Consider the following 20191-nt stretch of genomic DNA (forward strand, 5'->3'; position numbering starts at 1 on the left):
AAGCTTGGGCATCTGTACCTCCCTCTGCAACATGGTACTTAACTTCCTCATCAGCAGACCTCCATCAGTGAGGATTGAAACAACCTCTCCTCCTCGCTGACCATCAACACAGATGCATCTGATGGCTACATTCTTGGCTCCCTGCTCTACTCTCTGTACACACATGACTGTGTAATGAAGCATTGTTCCAGTGCCATCTTCATATTCACCAACACACTCCTGTTGTTGGACGAATCACAGGTGACAATGAGGCAGACTGCCAGAGTGAGATAGGACACCTGCTTGAGTGGTCTGTAACTACAACCTCTTGCTCAACATCAGTAAAACAAAGGATGACCTTATTCAGAGCTGTTTGTGCACAACAGGAGCAGGAAGGTAAATATGCTGCAGTCTACATTGGGGGCAATCGGTGGTGAAGTGAGACAGCAACTTTAAACTAGTGGATATTATTGTATCAATCAGGCTTTAGATGATCTGAGCAATGGGATCAACATGCACGAGAAAGCACACCCTAACGCCTTCACCATCAATTTGGGAGATTTTAACCAGGCCAGTCTGAAAAAATCAATAAGCAATTACCATTATCAGAGCACTTGCAATACCAGAAGAAACAGCACACTGGACTGTTGCTACACCACCATCAAGAATGCCTACCGTACCTTCACTTCGGGAAGTCTGATCACCTGGCTGTACTTCTACTCCCTGAGTACAGGCAGAGACTGAAGACTGCAGCACCAGTAGTGAGGACCAAGAAGGTATGGACAAGTGAAGCACAGGAGCGCCTACAGGACTGCTTTGAATCCGTGGACTGGACTGTATTCAGGGATTCATCTTCGAACCTGGATGAGCATGCTGCAGTTGTTACCAACTTCATTAAAACCTGTGTGGATGAGTGTGTGCCCACAAAGATTTGCTGTACATTCCCAAACCAAAACCCGTGGATGAACCAGGAGGTTTGTCGTCTGCTGAAGGCCAGATCTGTGGCATTCAAGTCTGGCAACCCAGGCCTGTACCAGGAAACCAGGTATGATTTGTGGAGGGCTGTTTAAAGGGTGAAGAGACAATTACGAATGAGTTGGAGGCGACACCAGATGCACAGCAACTCTAGCAAGGTTTGCAAGACATTACTTCCTAGAAAACGAAACCCAACAGCATGAATGGCAGTAATGCTTCACTACCAGATGAACTCAACGCCTTCTATGTCTGCTTTGAAAGGGAGAACACAACTACAGCTGTGAAGATCCCTGCTGCATCTGATGACTCTGTGATCTCTGTCTCAGAGCCCGATGTTACACTGTCTTTAAAGAGAGTGAACCCTCGCAAGGCAGAGGGTCCCGATGGAGTACCTGGTAAGGCTCTGAAAACCTGTGCCAACAAACTAGCGGGAGTATTCGAGGATATTTTCATCCTCTCACTGCTATGGGTGGAAGTTCCCACTTGCTTTAAAAAGGCAACAATTATACCAATGCCTAAGAAGAATAATGTGAGCTGCCTTAATGACTATCGCCCGATAGCACTTATATCTACAGTGATGAAATACTTTGAGAGGTTGATCATGACTAGACTGAACTCCTGCCTCAGCAAGGACCTGGACCCATTGCAATTTTCCTATCGCCACAATAGGTCAATGGCAGATGCAATCTCAATGGCTCTTCATATGGCTTTAGACCACTTGGACATCACAATCACCTACGTCAGGATGCTGTTCATCGACTATAGCTCAGCATTTAATACCATCATTCTCACAATCCTGATTGAGAAGTTGCAGAACCTGGGCCTCTGTACCCTCCCCTGCAATTGGATCCTCGATTTCCTAACGGAAGACCACAATCAATGTGGATTGGTGATAACATCTCCTCCTCGCTGACTGCCACACCTCAGGGGTGTGTGCTTAGCCCACTGCTCTACTCTCTGTACACACATGACTGTGCGGCTAGGCATAGCTCAAATACCACCTATAAATTTGCTGACGATACAACCATTGTTGGTAGAATCTCAGGTGGTGATGAAAGGGTGTATAGGAGTGAGATATGCCAACTAGTGGAGTGGTGCCACAGCAACAACCTGGCACTCAACGTCAGTAAGACGAAAGAGCTGATTGTGGACTTCAGGAAGGGTAAGACGAAGGAACACGTAACAATCCTCATAGAGGGATCAGAAGTGGAGAGAGTGAGCAGTTTCAAGTTCCTGAGTGTCAAGATCTCTGAGGATCTAATCTAGTTCCAACATGTAGATGCAGTTATAAAGAAGACAAGACAGTAGCTATACTTCATTAGGAGTTTGAAGAGATTTGGCATGTTAAACAAATACACTTAAAAACTTCCATAGATGTACTGTGGAGAGCATTCTGACAGGCTGCATCACTGTCTGGTATGGAGGGGCTACTGCACAGGACTGAAAGAAGATGCAGAAGCTTGTAAATCTGGTCAGCTCCATCTTGGGTACCAGCCTACAAAATACCCAGGACATCTTTAGGAAGTGGTGTCTCAGAAAGGCAGCGTTCATTATTAAGGTCCTCCAGCACCCAGGGCATGCCCTTTTCTCACTGATATCATCAGGCAGGAGGTACAGAAGCCTGAAGGCACACACTCAGCGATTCAGGAACAGCTTCTTCCCCTCTGTCATCTGATTCCTAAATGGACATTGAACCCTTGGACACTGTCTCACTTTTTAAAATATACAGTATTTTTGTTTTTTGCATCTTTTTAATCTAGTCAATATACATATACTGTAATTGGTTTAATTATTTATTATTGTTATTATTTTTATTTTATTTATTAATATTTTTTCTTCTATGGTATGTATTGCATTGAACTGTTGCTGCTAAGTTAACAAATCTCACATCACGTGCTTGATTCTGATTCTGAGATAACTAGTCCTAGGCTCAGCACGTACAGTTAGATGCAATCATAAGGAAAGTACGGCAGTAGCTTTACTTTCTTATAAGGTTGAGGGGGCCATGGAACAAGCTAGTTAATTCCTGTAGCTGTACTGTTGAATGTATCCTGACTGATTGATCACATTGTGGGCTGGTACGTCAGTTTAAAAGCACAAGGACATAAGAAGCTGCAGAGAGTAGTGGATCTTGCAGAAAATATCAGGGGCACATCCATCCCCACGATCAGTAGCATTGACAGGAGATGCTGTCTCAAGAAGGCAGCATCCATTACAAGTAACCCCCCCCCCTCCCCCACTTCCAGGCCATGCCATATTTTCACAGCTCCCACCAGGCAGGAGGTATAGAACCCTAAAGTCCCACACCACCAGGTTCAAGAACTGCTTCTTCTGTTCAATCATTTGGTTCTTGAACTAACCAACAAAACTCTAATCATCACTACAGTTCAGCAACTCTGTAACTACTGATCATTTTGCTCTAAAATGGAATTTGTTTTTTTGTGCTAATTATGTTTTTTCTTGTAAAAATCATGTCTATTTTCCTGCACCCTGGACCGCAGCCCTCCATACCCCTTCCATCCATGTACAAGACCTGTCCAAATTTCTCTTAACTGTTTCAATCAAACCCAAATCCACCACTTCCACACTCTCACCCTCTGAGTAATGAAGTTGCCCTTAACATTTCACCTTTCACCCTTAACCCATGACTTCTAGTTTTGGTTTCACCCAACCTCCGTGGAAAAAGCCTGCTTGCATATACCTATCTATACCCCCCATAATTTTGTCTATCTCTATCAAATCTCCCCTCAGTTTCCTCCGCTCCAGGAAAATGCAGTTTGCCACTGGCTCCGCACCGTGCTGTTTACCTTAGTTCTAATAATAACACTCCAATCTCCCTCATCACATACAGTATGGCTGTCTCAGCCTCCTGAATACAATAGTGAGCAGCACGCTCGAGCTGAAGCTGACCTGCAAGACCTGTTAGGGCCCAGGTGCAGCTGAAGTCTGCAGAACAGCCGAAAGGAGCTGCTGCTGCACCCCACCCGGCAATGTGGCGATGGTTGTCTGCTAACAAGGGATGGCGAGGTTCATTGCTGGGTGACACCTGGCAAATAGGGTGGAGGATGTGGCAGCCCACACATCTTGGGGTTTCGTGCAAAGCATTTGAGTGCACTCAATCAGTGGAGGCTCCAGGCGTGGCAGGATCTCCTCAGAAGAGGTCACTGCGCCAATCGAATTGCCCAGGGTTGGTCAGGGCGCTGTAGCTGGGAGCCTAATGTCGCTCTTTATGTCTTCTGACCAGCACAGCTGGTTGAAGGTGCAGGATTAGTGGTTTAAGTGGTGTCATTGCTGGATCGGTGGGTTCATCAACATCCAACAGCAATGGTAGCATTGCCACGGACTAAGCCGCTCGGCACATAGCGAGTGACTGCATGCGAGATCTTATCCTCTTTGCTACAACTGTCATGCTTTTGAACTGACCTGCACAACCCCTAAAACTACCTCAGCCACAGAACATCACAGACCAGCTATGCACCGCAGTGAATCTTGTCTCATACTATGCTTACTTTTCCGCTAATGTCGTGGCTTTTCTCGTCACTGTCTTGTTTAATAAATGTTCTGCACACAGTCTGAATGTACATAACAATGATGCTGCGGCAAGCAAGTTTTTAATTGTACTTCTACCTCATCGCGCTAGTGCATATGACAATTAACATAGAAACATAGAAAACTACAGCATATTACAGGCCAAACACGAGGAAATCTGCAGATGCTGGAAATTCAAACAACACACACAAGATGCTGGTGGAACACAGCAGGCCAGGCAGCATCTATAAGGAGAAGCACTGTCGACGTTTCGGGCCGAGACCCTTCGTCAGGACTAGTCGTAGCGTAGACAGTGCCAACCTTTGTTGTTGTGCCAACCATGTAGCCTACTCTAAAAACTTGTCTAGAATTTCCCTACTGCATAGCCCTCTATTTTTCTAAGATTCATTTACCAATCTAAGAGGCTCTTAAAAGACCCTATTGTATAACCTCTACCACCTTCTCTGGCAGTACATTCCAAGCACCCACCACTCTCTGTGTGGAAAAACTTAACTCTGACATTCCCCTTGTACCTCACTTGACTTGACTTAACTGATCTTCCTCTTCTCCTGAGAAGAGATAAAGTGTAAAGTGTATATCCTGTCAGCAGCAGCAGAAAAGCAACAGACTGCAGCTGGCCTGGCCGATCACCTGCTCTCAGCCCTGGCTCAATGAGGATTACAGAAGGGCACACTAAAGACAGCACCATGTGTACCTGAAGATAGCACAGTGAAGCTGCAAATTTGGACAATGTGCTCATCAGTAAAAACAACATGTCAAAAGAATTAAGTGACTCAGCTTGTTCTGAGACCTCTTCCGTCCTATCACATCTAGTTCTGAATGGTACTGCACAGTTAAACAGTGAATGGGATGAAGAGATTCCAAGGACATCCCCATCCTCAAAGATAATAGAGCCCAGAATATGAGTGTGAAAGATAAGATTGATGCATTCTACCTTCAACCAGAAATTCCAAATAGATGGCCCATCTCTGTGGTGTCCTGAGATTCCCACTATCACAGAAGCCAGTCTCTAGCCAATCCACATAATATCAAGACATAGCTGGCAGTGCCGAATATAGCAAGGGCAAAAGATAATGCCTTAGCTGTGGTTCAGAATTATATTTCAATAACAATTGACTACAAAGCAAATTGTGAAGACTTGTAGTCATGAATGATACTACAAATACATACTTAGCTATTTCAAATCATTTTTATATTACAAAAAATACTGGAGCTGATAATGATAGTTGCTCCACATGCTTGTAGTTGTAACCAAATCATTAGAATGACCTCCTTTGATAGAAAATGTGCTATTAAAGCCAACATTTTTGCATCTTTTCCTAGTAGCTCCCTATGAGTTGGAGAACCCTGTAGTAGTTTTCCGTTTGTTTGAGTAAATAAAGGGGAACTTGCAACAGAATTTTTTATTGCCTTATATAGCAACTGATTACTTCACCTTCGCTCAGTGACGCAGCCTGCTTTGCATGGCTGCTTGGTCTTCATAGAAGAATAATTTCGTTTTCTCAGCACGTAGGCTAGTGGAGGAGCATTTCTGTTTCTTTTTTCGAGGAAATAAGCTCTTACTCTCTTCATCCACGAGCTCCTCTCTCACTCCCGTCACTTCCTCTCTTAATGCCCTGACTCTAAAGCAAAGGCTACAGTTGCCTTCTGATTGGGCTTGTCTTCCCTTCCTTTGAAAACTGCCTTCATAATATGGGTAAATGCTGCTCAGTCCATTTAAACAGGCTTCAGTAACTAGAGGTATAATATTTGTTCCTGTTAAAAAAGTTCAATGTGTTTGATTTCACACATGGGAGAGCACGCTGCTGCTTTGCCACTATGTGACTGTCACAGATAGGCCAACAGATGCTCATTTTATAAGTTGTAATATTCAATGGAAATCACTGCCAGTCAATTTAATATAATCTATTTGTTTGATAAGTGATTAACACCCCTTCAAAATTAAATAAGTTAAATTACATTAAAAATTTATAATTGAACTCTAAACATTATCAGTGATCAGCTTTACACGTGTTACCTTGTGTCAGTGCGCCAGTTAACACATTTTAATCTTGCCATAAATTTCTGGTTACATTTCCTTTATTCACGCCTTCGATACCTTTAAGAACAAGGGCAAGTCAACAATACTACTGCACTTGCTTTCACCAGAGCTCAGTACAAACTTACTGCATTAAGATTTATATTAAATTATTAAACCCCACAAAAGATTTAGGAATCCAATGTCACAAATATTTATCCACCTTTCTTTTGCTATTAGAAAATCAGTTTTCCCCAGAATCGAGAGAGCAAAGCTACTTGTACCATACATATCCTCTTGAATTGGCCTCTTTGTTTTGTGGCTGCCTGCAAGAAGACGAATCTCAGGGTTTATACAATATACATATTTTGATAATAAATATACCTTAATGAGATAAAAACTGGGGAAAGCAGGAAATGTCTCACTTGTTCTAATATGATGTTACAAATTCCTTTTCAAGATGGATGCAATGCAAATAGTATGTAAAAAATAAATAATCATTCCAGTTCAATTTGCCATTAAAGTTCAAAATATTGCAGGGAAAGTGAAGGAAATTACATTAGAACATGGTTTGTTGGATCATTGTGGTCCCTGGAAGTGTGTCCACTTATATAGCACTCAGGATCCAACAGTCCCAGTTACTGCCAGCTAAGTCAAAAAATACAGATGAGGTGAACCTAATTCTGGGAAATACTTCCGGAGAACACCAGACCTTTCTTTGTGTTTGGTTTTATTTTATTCATATTCTTTTATATTAATTTTATTGAAATGTAAATTGTTTACCTCTGTTATCCTTTTTATACCCTTTGTTTTAGTTTGCTCTGGAGCATTTACTACTATTTTCCACTGCTTGTGCATGTTGGTGGATATGAAACAAAAAATAAGTAATTTTGTTCACAAAAACCACAAACCACATAATATTCATCTATAGTGGATTCAGTACTATGATTAACCATTACAGGGGGATTTTTAATAAGCCTCTCCCTTATCAGACTGCCTGTCGGCTTAAGATTTTGGCTGTACTGAGTCTGCAATCATGCATTGAAATTATTTCCTGAGTTCAAGGTCTACAGCAAAGTGAGTGCATTATTTTGTCTGCCCCTTGACTGACACAGACTGTCCCTGCATAATTAGATGTGCCAATTTTCATTACTTTCCCTCATTAGATGAATATAAGAGGCATTATTTGGAAAAATAAAATACTAGAGTGTTTTATTATAGAAATACAGGATACTACAACATAGTACATAGAACAGTTCAACACAGGAGTCCAGGCCATTCAGCCCACAATGTTGTGCTAAACCAGCTGAAAAGCAAATCAAAAACACCCAAACACTTATCTCTCGTACCTACACAATGTCCAGATGCCTTCATCTTCCTTACATCCATGTGCCAATGCTAAAGCCTCTACTGTATTCACCTCTGCCACCAGAACCAGGCAGCTCATTCCATCCATCCAGCACTCTCTGAGTAAAAAACTTAACCCTCACATCCCCCTTGAACCTAACCCCTCACCTTGAATGCATGCTGTCTGGTATTAGACAGAAACTCCCTGTCAACTTTATCCCTCAGCCTCCACCACTGCAGAGAAAACAATTCAAGTTTAGCCAGCCTCTCATGATAGCACATGCCCTCTAAACCTCTTTTGAACCCTCTTGAAAGCTTCAACATCCTTCCTACAGTAGGGTGACCAGAACTGTATGCAATACTCCAAATGTGCCCTAATCAGAGATTTATAAAGTTGCAACATAACCTCTTGACTTTTGAATTCAGTGCATTGACTAATAAAAGCAAACATCCCATAAGCCTTCTTAACCACCTTTTCAACCCGTGTAGCCACCTTCAAGGAGCTATGATCTTGGATGCCAAGATCTTTCTGTTCAACAAAACTTTTAAGGATCTTACCCTTAATAGTGTGGTGTCTCTTTGCATTTGCCCTACCAAGGTGCAACACCTCACATTTATCTGGGATAAACTTCATCTGCCATTTCTCTGCCCATAACTGCAACTGATCTGTATTCTTTGCCAGTCTTCTACACCATCCACATCTCCACCAATCTGGGTATGATCCACAAATTTACTAACACACCCATCTATATTTTCATCCAGATTATTTACATCCATCACAGACAGCAGAGGTCCCAGCACAGATCCCTGCGGAACACCACTGATCTCAGATCTCCAGCTTGAGTAAGCCCCTTCAACCATTACCCTCTGTTTTCTATGGGTAAGCCAATTCTGAATCCAAGCAGCCAATTTGCCGTGGACCCCATACATCTTAATCTTCTGGATTAGCCTCCCATGAAGGACTTCCTCAAATGCCTTACTAAAATCCATGTAGACAACATCCACTGCCCTACCCGCATCAGTCTCTCCCATCACCTTGTCAAAAAACTCAGTTAAGTTGGTAAGGAATGACCTGCCCTGCACAAAGCCATGCTGGCTCTCTCTAGTTAGGCCATGGCTTTCTAAATGCTCTTATATCCTATCCCTAAGTATTTTCTCCAGCAATTTCCTTACAACTGACATGGGGCTCGCCAGCTATTTTTTCCAGGATTTTCCTTTGTTCCCTTCTCAAATAGAGGTACAACATTAGCCATTCACCAGTCCTCCAGGGCCTTGCCCAGGACCAGAGGGAACATAAAGGTACCGGTGAGGGGCCCAGCAATCTCATCTCTTGCCTTCCTTAATAATGCGGTAAATCCCATCAGGCTCTGGGGACTTATCCACCTTAATACTCATTAGGAAGCCCAACACTTCCTCCTGCTCGAACCTTAAATGCCCTAACGTATTTATACACTCAACACTGATCTTCTGGTCCTCCATATCATTTTCCTTGATAACTACTGAAGCAAAGAAATCATTAAGTACCTCACTCACGTTCTCCACATCCAAACAAATGTCCCTTCTTTATCCTTGGGCGATCCTACCCTCTCCCTAGTTATCCTTTTACTCTTGATGTATTTCTAGAATGCCTTGGGATTCACCTTAATCCTACCTGCCAAGGACTTTTCATGACCCCTCCTGGCTTTCCTAATTCCCTTCTTTAGTTCTTTTCTGGTTTTATACTCCTCATGTGCTTCATTTGATCCAGAATTCCAAAGCTTTACATACTTCTTTTTCTTCATCACTAAATTCATCATCTCTGGACAGCCAAGGTTCTCCTATCTTTCCATTCCATCTTTCCTTCTAACAGGAACATATCTTTTCTGTACTTGGAAATCTAGCACAAAACACTTAAAACAGGTGGAGTTCAGCGGGTCAGACAGTGTCTATGAAAGGAAATAGACAGTCAACATTTTGGGTTGAGACCTTTCAACAGGACTCATGAAACTGTCCATTTCCCTCCATAGATGTGGCCTCATATCTGCTCAGTTCCTCTTGCTTTTTGTGTGTTGCTGAGTAATTTTATTGTGTCCTGGTCGATGTTCTTGCTTCAACAATAATAAATGCACATTATCTGATCACTTATTTGTGACAGACTAAAGGAACTTACCTACTATTCATCTACTGATTAATTAAAAGGTAGCCTATTGATTATGAATACAAGGGATTCTGCATTTGCTGGAAATCCAGAGCAACACACACAAAATACTGGAGGAACTCAGTAGGTCAGACAACACCTACAGAGAGGAATAAATAGTTGACATTTCAAGCCAAGACCCTTCATCAGGAATGGACAAGAAGGGTCAGAAGCTGGAATAAGAAAGTGGAGCTAGAGGAAGGAACACAGGCTGGCAAGTGATAGGTGAGACCAGGTGAAGTGAGATCCTGGAAGATGATAGAAAAGGTAAAGGACTAAAGAAGAAGGAATCTGATATGAGAGGAGAGTGGACCATGGAAGAACGAGCAGAAAGAGGGGCATCAGAGGGAGGTGATAGGCAGATGAGGAGAAGAGAAGAGGTTAAGAACACATTATCTTAGTAGCCACAACCTAGCAAAGATCGGGACTCTCTGCAGCTGAAGTGGGAACACCAACACAAAAATTCCCTCAAACGGTTCATCTTCTCTTGCATGCCTGCTGTTAGCTAAGTGAAACACTACTGACACTTTAAGTCCAGTTTTCCAAGCACACAATAACAAAATGAGATGGGCATCCCTGCAGCTCTGGAAACTATAAACATGCACCCACCTTAGCAAGGAACAGTGCTATAGATATTTGTGGTTCAGTTAGCTGGGTCTTCTCTGAAATGTGCAAAGTGCTCCATTCCAGCTGCTTTGTCAATGATTGTCATTGTCACAGTGAATGTAACCACCTGCATGGTGAGCAGTACCACTATTTACAAACTGATGCAGTATATCTTCGACTTTTGCATAATGAAGGCCATGTACAATCCCTATTTCAGGAGAGCTGATGGCTTGTCATTCTTTGTTGCAGAGAACTGCAGGCAGAGTGGTTTCGCCGGGACCGACAACTTTCCAGTCCCCGCACCAAAGATGTGTCATAAACAGGTAAGGATTCGATTCTCTGAATGTCCATTAGGTTTAGGACCATAGGGAGGTGACAGGTGGAAAAGGTAAAAAGCGGCAGAAGAAGGAATCTGATAGGAGAGTGAAGTGGACCATGGGAAAAGGGTAAGGTGGAGGGGCACCAGGAGAAGGTGAAAGGCAGGTGAGGAAGATTAGGCAAGGGGTAACCAGAGTGGGGGAATGAAGAAAAAGGAAGGGGGAGGGGGAAATGACCAGAATTTGGAGAACTCGATGTTCATGCCATCAGTTTGAATGCTACCTAGACAGAATATAAGGTGTTGTTACCTCAGCCTGAGAGTGGCCTCTTTGTGACCGAAGACAAGGCCATGGACCACCAGGCCAGAATGGGAAGTGGGATTGGAATTGAAATTGTTGACCATCAGGAAATACGGCTTTCTGCAGACTAAGTGGTTCCCCTATCTACTTCAGGTCGCACCAATTTAGAGGAGGCCACATCAGGAGCACTAGATACAGCAGACAACCCAACAATTTCACAAGTGAAGTGCTGCCTCACCTGGAAGAACTAGTTGTGGCCCCCAGTGTAGGTGAGGAAAGAGGTGAATGGGTAGATTTAGCATTCTTCTGCGGGAAGGGGTAAGTGACAGGACGGAGATTAGTAGGGAAGGACAAATGGACAAAGGAGTCACTGAGGGAGTGATTCCTGCAGTAAGAGTTGGGGGTGGGCAGGGGGAATTTCTCCCTCCATGATTCCCTTATCCATTTGTCCTTCCCCACTAATTTCCCTCTTCACACAGATTCCTCCTAGCAGAAGAAATGCTACACCTGTCCATTCAACCCCTGCTTCACCTCCATTCAGGGGCCCAAATAATCCTTCCAGGTGAGGCAACACTTCACCTGCAAATCTGCTGGGGGCGGGGTGGGGTGGTCAAAGTGATTAAGTGCTTGGCATGAACCTCCACAAATATGCAACAGGTTATCAGGCAAATTTTATGGCTTCCTTACACAGGTGCACACCTGATATTACAAAGCCTTTACTGCAGTTGCTAAAACTCTGAAATAACAAGCAATATATTTAAAATAGCTTCTGTGGAGAGTGAAAGAGAATGAATGCTTTAGATCTGCTTTTCTTTGCATATGTGGGCTTCTAGATTCTCTCTCTGATCATGTAAGTGATGCAGAAAACATTAAGCTTGACCATATTTTGTGGGCAGTCTAGGTTCACCTTTGTTCCCGGGGCAACGCTGCCTCACACCCAATCGTGCGGCAGCTCAGTCACCAAAGGCTGGACTGAACGTTGCGTTCATTCAGCAGAGATTCCAGACATTGTTTGTCCCAATGCATTCATTATATTTTAATATCATTTCCTTTAATTTTCTCACAACTTTTTACAGCAATAACAGGACCCCTCTCACAAACCAATCCACCAGGCAGGAAGTCTGCAACATTAACTGAACTACCAACTGGAAATTTTGTAAGATCACAAACAACTGAAGCAGCCATAACTTCTTAGACTTTTATTTAGTATGGCGATCCCCTTGTTTAGTATTATTTTGAAATCAATGCTGGCTTTACTGTAGACTTTTGTATTTCCTTCTGTGTTGCATTTGTGCTAGTTCTAATAAAGTGTTTTCTTGTGGTTGAACATATGTGAGGTGTCCCCTTTGTTTGTGGATGCATATGCAAATACCCGGAGTTGAATAAAGAAAGAACACATAAATTAATAATAATTTTTGTTTCAAAGACTAAGTTGCAGGTTACCAGGGGAAGAAGAGATTGGACTGGTGGGGTAGTTCTGTTGGAGTTGGTACAGACCCAAGGGTCAAAAGCCCTCCTTCTGTTTCACAGTAAATATTTAACTCTTGGTGTATCAGTAAAGCCAGAGACTTGTGTCTGTGAAAACAATCTCAGTCTCTGGGGATTCCTCTGTGGTGTAGGAGTAGAAAATGGTTCTGATAACTCTGGGCACCTTTCTTCTCTCTGGGTCTACTACAATCCCTTTCCTTTTCTTTCCCACATTCCTTCTCTTTCACATAATTCTCTTTCTCATTAATATTATTTCACTCCGTCTTTTCCCTCCTTTTTCTTCTTCTAGTTTGTGCATCTTTATATTGGGAAGGTCTATTTAGTTCACTGGAGTATTTTCTTATTAATGCTTCTATTGTTCCCATTACAATCTAATTCCTCATTCACCTGGAAATAACTGATCGTATACCGGCATAAAATTAAAATGGTAGTATATTTACCAATATTTCAACTTTAACAAACAGTTAACAGCGAAATAAAAGAGAAAGGACCCATTACAGGTAAACCTGTCTAACGTGCACACAGACGTTTGGAGCTCATTTCTGAAGTAGTTGGGTGTGTCACTTTACTCACAGTGCTGAAGCCACATCACCAGCCACAGCTTCAACTTCTCTCGAAGAACATGATGAACTAGCTGGTTAACTTTGAAGTATTAGCATTTCCTCCTTGGAATCATTAGTCTACGCAAAGTATTTCTTGCAATAGGGTCTTCCCTTGTGCTCTTCTCCACACCTCCTTCTCATCCATTGCCTCCCAACAAAAGACCTAAGGCCAGATCACTGTCCCTCAGAAATCCGGCCCCGCCCAGCCCTCTTGAATGTTCTATGGCAACCCACTGGACAGACTGTTACAACATGTTACCATGACAAACCCAACTGGCTGACACAACATTCCTAAATTGAGCAAATGGCTCCTTATCTCACTTGAAACTAAACCACTAGTCTATGAAGCTTAACTAACAGAACCACAATGTGTTTGCAGAAAGCTGCTAAAATAAAATACCTAACAGCATAGCAGCAGAAATACAATAAACCATGTCCTTAACCAAGGCATTACATAAGATTCCACAAGCCAAACGATCTCTCAGCCCATTACCAAACTGACAAAGCTCAGACAATCTCTTCAATCCAGCCACATAAGCTGAATGAATTCCCCCTTCTTTTTAATTCCACTTATGAGACCTAAAGTACTCTGTAATCAACAATGGCTTTGATTGTAAGAGTTCCTACATCACTTTGAAAATATTAGGAAAGTTGGTTTGGTTGGACCAGTCAAACAGAAGCAAACCATATGCCTTTAAACGTAATAAACTCAAAAAAATTGGCATTCGCTTCTCATTGCCTATTTCATTTGCTTAAAAATACTGTTCCAATAGCTCTGTATAACTTGAACCGATTACCCATCATGTAATCAAAGTCATCAATCTTCCCGATGTAGCCAACCATTTCTGATTTTGTTTAAAAATGATTATTATCTCTGATAATAAATGATTATTAAATGATTAATAAATGATTGTTGTCAGTCACCACCACCTCTCTGACGGTGGTGACTGAAAAGAGGATGCTGTCCAAGTTGCATGCCATCTTGGACAATGACTCCCATCCACTCCATAATGTACTGGTTAGGCACAGGAGTATGTTCAGCCAGAGACTCATTCCACTGAGCGTCATAGGAAGTCATTCCTGCCTGTGGCCATCAAACTTTACAACTCCTCCCTCGGAGTGTCAGACACCCTAAGCCAATAGGCTGGTCCTGGACTTATTTCCACTTGGAATAATTTACTTATTATTATTTAATTATTTATGGTTTTATATTGCTATATTTCTACACTATTCTTGGTTGGTGCGACTGTAACAAAACCCCATTTCCCTCGGGATCAATAAAATATGTCTGTCTGTCTGTTATCACTTGATACTCACTCTTCATGATTCCGTGAATTTTTCTGTTTACTAGCTTTAATAAAAAACTCGATCTTGACTTCCCTTCCGAAAACGGACTCTCCACGTGCTGGGCTTCCTTTTAACTCGCCAACGCTCTTGCGGAGATTTGAACATCTCGCTGCACTTTGACAGGTACTTCTCAGATTTGTTTCAAAAATACCTCATCACCAATGTTATGTTTTGCAAATTCAAAACATCAAATTAATTCAAAGAAACTCATAGGAATCCAAAAATATGGGTGTATACTTCGAGGTTACTGTAAGCAAGGTGCAGACGCATCACGTGGTAGCGTAACGTATGCAATTAACATATTTTTATATATAACCCATAATGGATTATTTAAATGAATATGAATGCTTAATCAAACTATACACACACACACACACACACACACACACACACACACACACACACACACACACACACACACACACACACACACACACACACACACACACACACACACACACACACACACACAGTGATTGATAAGTTTGTGGCCTAAGGTAGAAGGAGATGAGTTAAACAGCTCTCGTTCCATGCACATGCAGTTCAACTCTGAGTGATTATGTAGAAAGTTTGAAGTTAATAACTCATCTCCTTCTACCTTAGGCCACGAACTTATCAATCACCCTGCTGTGGACACTTTCTGGAGGTCCAACTATATATATTTATCAGATTACTCAAATATTATTGAAATATTAAATATACAACAATAGAATACCCCACAACTCTCCGTTGGAATGTAGAATACAGTATATTCTCCCACCCAATCCCAGTAAATCACCTTTCCAGAAGGCTTGCATTCTTTCTTCTTCCCTTGTTTTTTGGAGCATAAAAGGCAGCGTCTGCTTTGTAAAGAGCTACGTCCGCATAAACAGAAGGAAAATTGTGAATAAAGTCAGTTCCTCACTTCCAATTCTCATCAGACAAAAACAGCAGTCTGCGAATGCTGGAAATCTAAATTAAAATCGGAAAATGCAGGAGAGGAAGCTGAGGAGGCAGGCGGGTTCTGTAGAGACCTTTCTCCATAGGAGCTGCCTGGGCTGCTGGTTACTTCCAGTTTTTGATAAAGGCATTGATTGGGGCATAATCTGGTAAAGTAAGTTACATGCCTGATTTGTATACAATACAAGGAAAAATAAGTATTTGTATTTATATATTCCCCCTTAGTCCTCTTTCAAATTGTCCCATATCACTTTAAAGTGAAATAATACACTTGTCCTTACAGACCAGAGAAAAAATAACTGAGTGAGAAAACACCTTCCCCAGCAAATGACCATTGTTTTCTCACAGTAAGGAAAATAGCAACTAACCACATCAGAGTGAGCATCACAAGCGACAACAAAACTTCGCAGCATTTCTTGCAGTGGGTGTAGGTGACTCATGTGGGTATTTTACACAAGGAACCTTTTTTCCTCTTTTAAAGCTCCAAAGGAAATAGTGAGTTTTATTTAACATTGAGTTCCTGTATTTCCCCTTTTCACATAAACAGATTATTAAATCTTTTATGCTCAATTAGTTCAGTTAATCAAGTATTTCCTCTCCTTCTATTTATTGCGCCCAAAACAAACTACCTTGAAGTCCTCAGCTTCATAGTAGGTTTGATTACACTTATCAGGGAAAAATTCTGCACCCATTAATGTATATAGAACATAAGAACATAGAACAATACAGCACAGTACAGGCCATTTGGGCCACAATGTTGTGCTGACCCTTAAACCCTGCCTCACATCTAACCCTCCACCTTAAATTCCTTCATATACCTGTCTAGAAGTCTCTTAAATTTCACTAGTGTATCTGCCTCCACCACTGACTCAGGCAGTGCATTCCACGCACCAACCACTCTCTGAGTGAAAAATCTTCCTCTAATATCCCCCTTGAACTTTCCTTCCCTTACCTTAAAGCCCATGTCCTCTTGTATTGAGGATTGCCCTGGGGAAGAGGCGCTGGCTGTCCACTCTATCTATTGCTCTTAATATCTCGTATACCTCTATCATGTCTCCTCTCATCCTCCTTCTCTCCAGAGAGTAAGACTCCCTTAATCTCTGATCATAATGCATATTCTCAAAACCAGGCAGCATCCTGGTAAATCTCCTCTGTACCCTTTCCAATGCTTCCACATCCTTCCTATAGTGAGGTGACCAGAATTGGACACAGTACTCCAAGTGTGGCCTAACTAGAGTTTTATAGAGCTGCATCATTACACCACAACTCTTAAACTCTACCCCTCGACTTATGAAAGCTAACACCCCATAAGCTTTCTTAACTACCCTATCTACCTGTGAGGCAACTTTCAGGGATCTGTAGACATGTACCCCCAGATCGCTCTGCTCCTCCATACAACCAAGTATCCTGCCTGCCATTTACTTTGTATTCTGCCTTGGAGTTCGTCCTTCCAAAGTGTACCACCTCACACTTCTCTGGGTTGAACTCCATCTGCCACTTCTCGGCCCACATCTGCATCCTATCAATGGCCCTCTGCAATCTTAGACAATCTTCAACACTATGCACAACACCACTAACCTTTGTGTTGTCTGCAAACTTGCCAACCCACCCTTCTACCCCCACATCCAGGTCATTAATAAATGAGCAGCAGACCTATTTCTGGCTGCTTTATGTCCAATGAAAGTAGTAACTTGCATCTAATGTACCCTAATACCTCCATTTGTATACAGGATTTCACAAACAGCATCACTTCTTAATGTTACAGCCTCAAAATCCTCGAGCTGCACTCAGAGCATTTACAGTACATCAGTATCTTGCTCAGAGTTAACTTCTTTGGAACTGACAGTCCTTTTTGGAATACAGTATCTAAAGGGATGATTTCAAATGATATATAGAATTTGCAGAGTATTCAATACCATAAATTAAGAGTTATTAATGACAAAATGGAATTTCTGCAGATCAATGTCAACCAATTTTCTGGTCAAGTGAGGGAAGAGAAACAAAACATTTACATTTATATAGCACTTTTCACATCCTTGGAATTTATAAATTCCTTGGCAGCACACTGAAAATACTTCTTCCAATTCAAGTAGGAACAATCAGGACTTTGATTTTATCACCCCATTTGAAGCGAACCATTATCAACAATTCAGCACTGCCTCACTGTTGCAATAAAATGTTAGATTTTTGCACCGAAGTATTTCAAAGTTCAAGGTAAATTTATTATCAAAGTACATATATGTCACCATATACAACCCTGAGAATATTTTTATGGGCATACTCAGTAAATCCAAGAAGCATAATAGAACCAATGAAAGACTGCACCCAATGTGCAAAAGACAACAGATTGTGCAAAAACAAAAGATTCCAAAAAAAATTAATAACAATAAATCACTAAACAACAATTATTGAAAACATGAGATGAAGAGTCCTCGAAAGTGAGTCAATAGGATGTGGGAACAGTTCAGTGATGGGGCAAGCGAAGTTATCCCCACTGGTTCAGGAAACTGATGACGGAGGGGTAATAACTGTCCCTAAACCTGGTGATGTGAGTCCTGAGGGCTCCTGTATCTTCTTCCTGATGGCAGCAGCTGGAAGAGAGCGTAGTCTGGGTGGTGGGGGTCCCTGATGATGGATGCTGCTTTCCTGCGATGGTGCTCTGTGCAAATGTGCTCAGCGGTGAGGAGAACTTTACCCATGATGGACTGGTGGACAAACTTCTTGCTTAGAAGTGGGAATAACATCACTGACCTCGTTTGGCAGTATTAGGGAGTTCTCTTTTCAGTTATCCTAGATAACTTCAGCCCATCTCAGATCCTATACTATCTAAATGCAGTAACTTAACAGTTAGAATAGGACTGGGGACAAACCAAACAGTTAAGGTTAATTACTGCCCCAGCTATAAAGTTCTAGAAACCTTGCATAGTTATTGTTGTTGTCAGGAATATTATTGTGATATTAATATTTTTTACTATAAACAGAGTGATCTTTAAGTACCCTAAAACTTCTGCCTGTCTGCCCCTGTTGGACACTATTTCTTTTATGCGGTCCTAACATTATTTCCTGTAGGGAAGCTGGCTGGATGAGATCCTGCTCCACTGGTCCACCATCCTGTCGCCTGAATGAATGTTGCCAGCTGTCAGCTATCAGAGTCAACGAAAGCTTGTGAACGTTTCTGATGCTGAGAAATTCCAGGAACATCTAAAAAAATATTTTTTTAAATGAATTAGTTAACTAGCTGAAAGAAATATACAAACAAAATATTAATTAAAATCAATAAACCTAGTTGAAATTAGTAATAAATTAATATGACTTACAATCATGGTACCAGGTTTAAAACAGGCTCGTGCTCAGTGGACAGATTCCCCAGCTGAGAGCTGGAAAGTTTGCATAAGGTTTTGGATTTCATGAAGATCAGCCTCAGGGCAAGCAGTACAAATGTAAAGACTTCCAAAGAGATACCTGGCTAGGTCCCAGCAGATTTACCCTGATACTGTGAAGTACTCTAGTTATCACTATAGCAAAAGACAAACCGCTGGTGGAATTCGGCAGGTTGAACCACATCTGTACGGGGAAAGGAATTGTCAATGTTTCGGGTCAAGACCCTGCATCAGATAGTGTCACCACGACGTGAAGCACAGTGCTGGACGCCCCAATATCCATTTGGCGTTTCTCTTCTGCAGTTCAGGCGAGCTTGTGAATCTCCTTGTAGTATTCTGCCATCTCTTTCGTTATTCTTCACATTGACGTGCTGAGCCAGATCTCCTGTAAAGCAAAGAGTGCAGGAATCTCAACTAGGGAAGAATGGATAAATCATGGCAGCTTTTACATACTACACATTGGCCCATCAGCTGTACAACAGCAACAGCAGAGGTTTATACTTAGTAAAATGTTCCAAGGTGCTTTATAGGAAGATAATCAAATAGCAAAGCGAGAAAGCAATTGCAGGAAATCTGAAATTAAAACAGATACTGACTTTTGATCAGAACAGTTCTTTGGCCTGAAGCATTAACTATGTTCCTATCTCCACATACTGTATATTGCCTGGCCTGCTGAGTATCCGTAGTATTTTATGTGTTGAAGATTATCAAACAAGGTTTAATACTGTGCCATATAAGAAGCTAAGGATACAACTAAAGATAATCCTAAACACTGAGGCAGTATTTAGGGAGAGTCTTAAACAAGGAGAGAGAGGTGGGGAGGTGGTAAGAAAGGAAATTTATTGGAGAGTTTCGCCTTGACAGCTAGGAGTGGTGGTGAATTGGAAAAAAGGTAAATTATTATTACATGTACCAAAGTACAGTGAATGAACACATATTGTTCATTCAGATCAATTCATTACAACAGTACATTGAAGTAGCTGAAGATAAAACAATAACAGAGTGCAGAATAAAGGTTACAGTTGCAGAGAAAGTGCAGTGCAGATAGACAAAATGGTGTTACATCATGGCAAGGTATATCGTCCATCTCGGGAACTGTTCAAGATTTATTTTGATGACTGAAGTTTCCCTTTCACATTATACCACTAAATTGAGGGGGCGGATGTCCT

The 20191-nt window shown here is 41.8% G+C and overlaps 1 protein-coding gene across 1 annotated transcript in view; it reads right to left on the bottom strand.

Annotated features, from left to right (window-relative positions):
• The window catches only part of chrna9a (cholinergic receptor, nicotinic, alpha 9a), a 48286-nt gene extending 41740 nt beyond the window's left edge, over positions 1-6546 (bottom strand). Inside the window, exon 1 of the mRNA XM_073063962.1 lies at positions 6521-6546. The gene's annotated coding sequence lies outside the window, so the exon portion shown is untranslated. The remainder of the gene's footprint in view (positions 1-6520) is intronic.
• Between the last annotated feature and the right edge of the window lie 13645 nt (positions 6547-20191).

This window comes from Hemitrygon akajei, chromosome 13, assembly GCF_048418815.1.
Source record: "Hemitrygon akajei chromosome 13, sHemAka1.3, whole genome shotgun sequence".
NCBI classification, from domain to species: Eukaryota; Metazoa; Chordata; class Chondrichthyes; order Myliobatiformes; family Dasyatidae; genus Hemitrygon; species Hemitrygon akajei.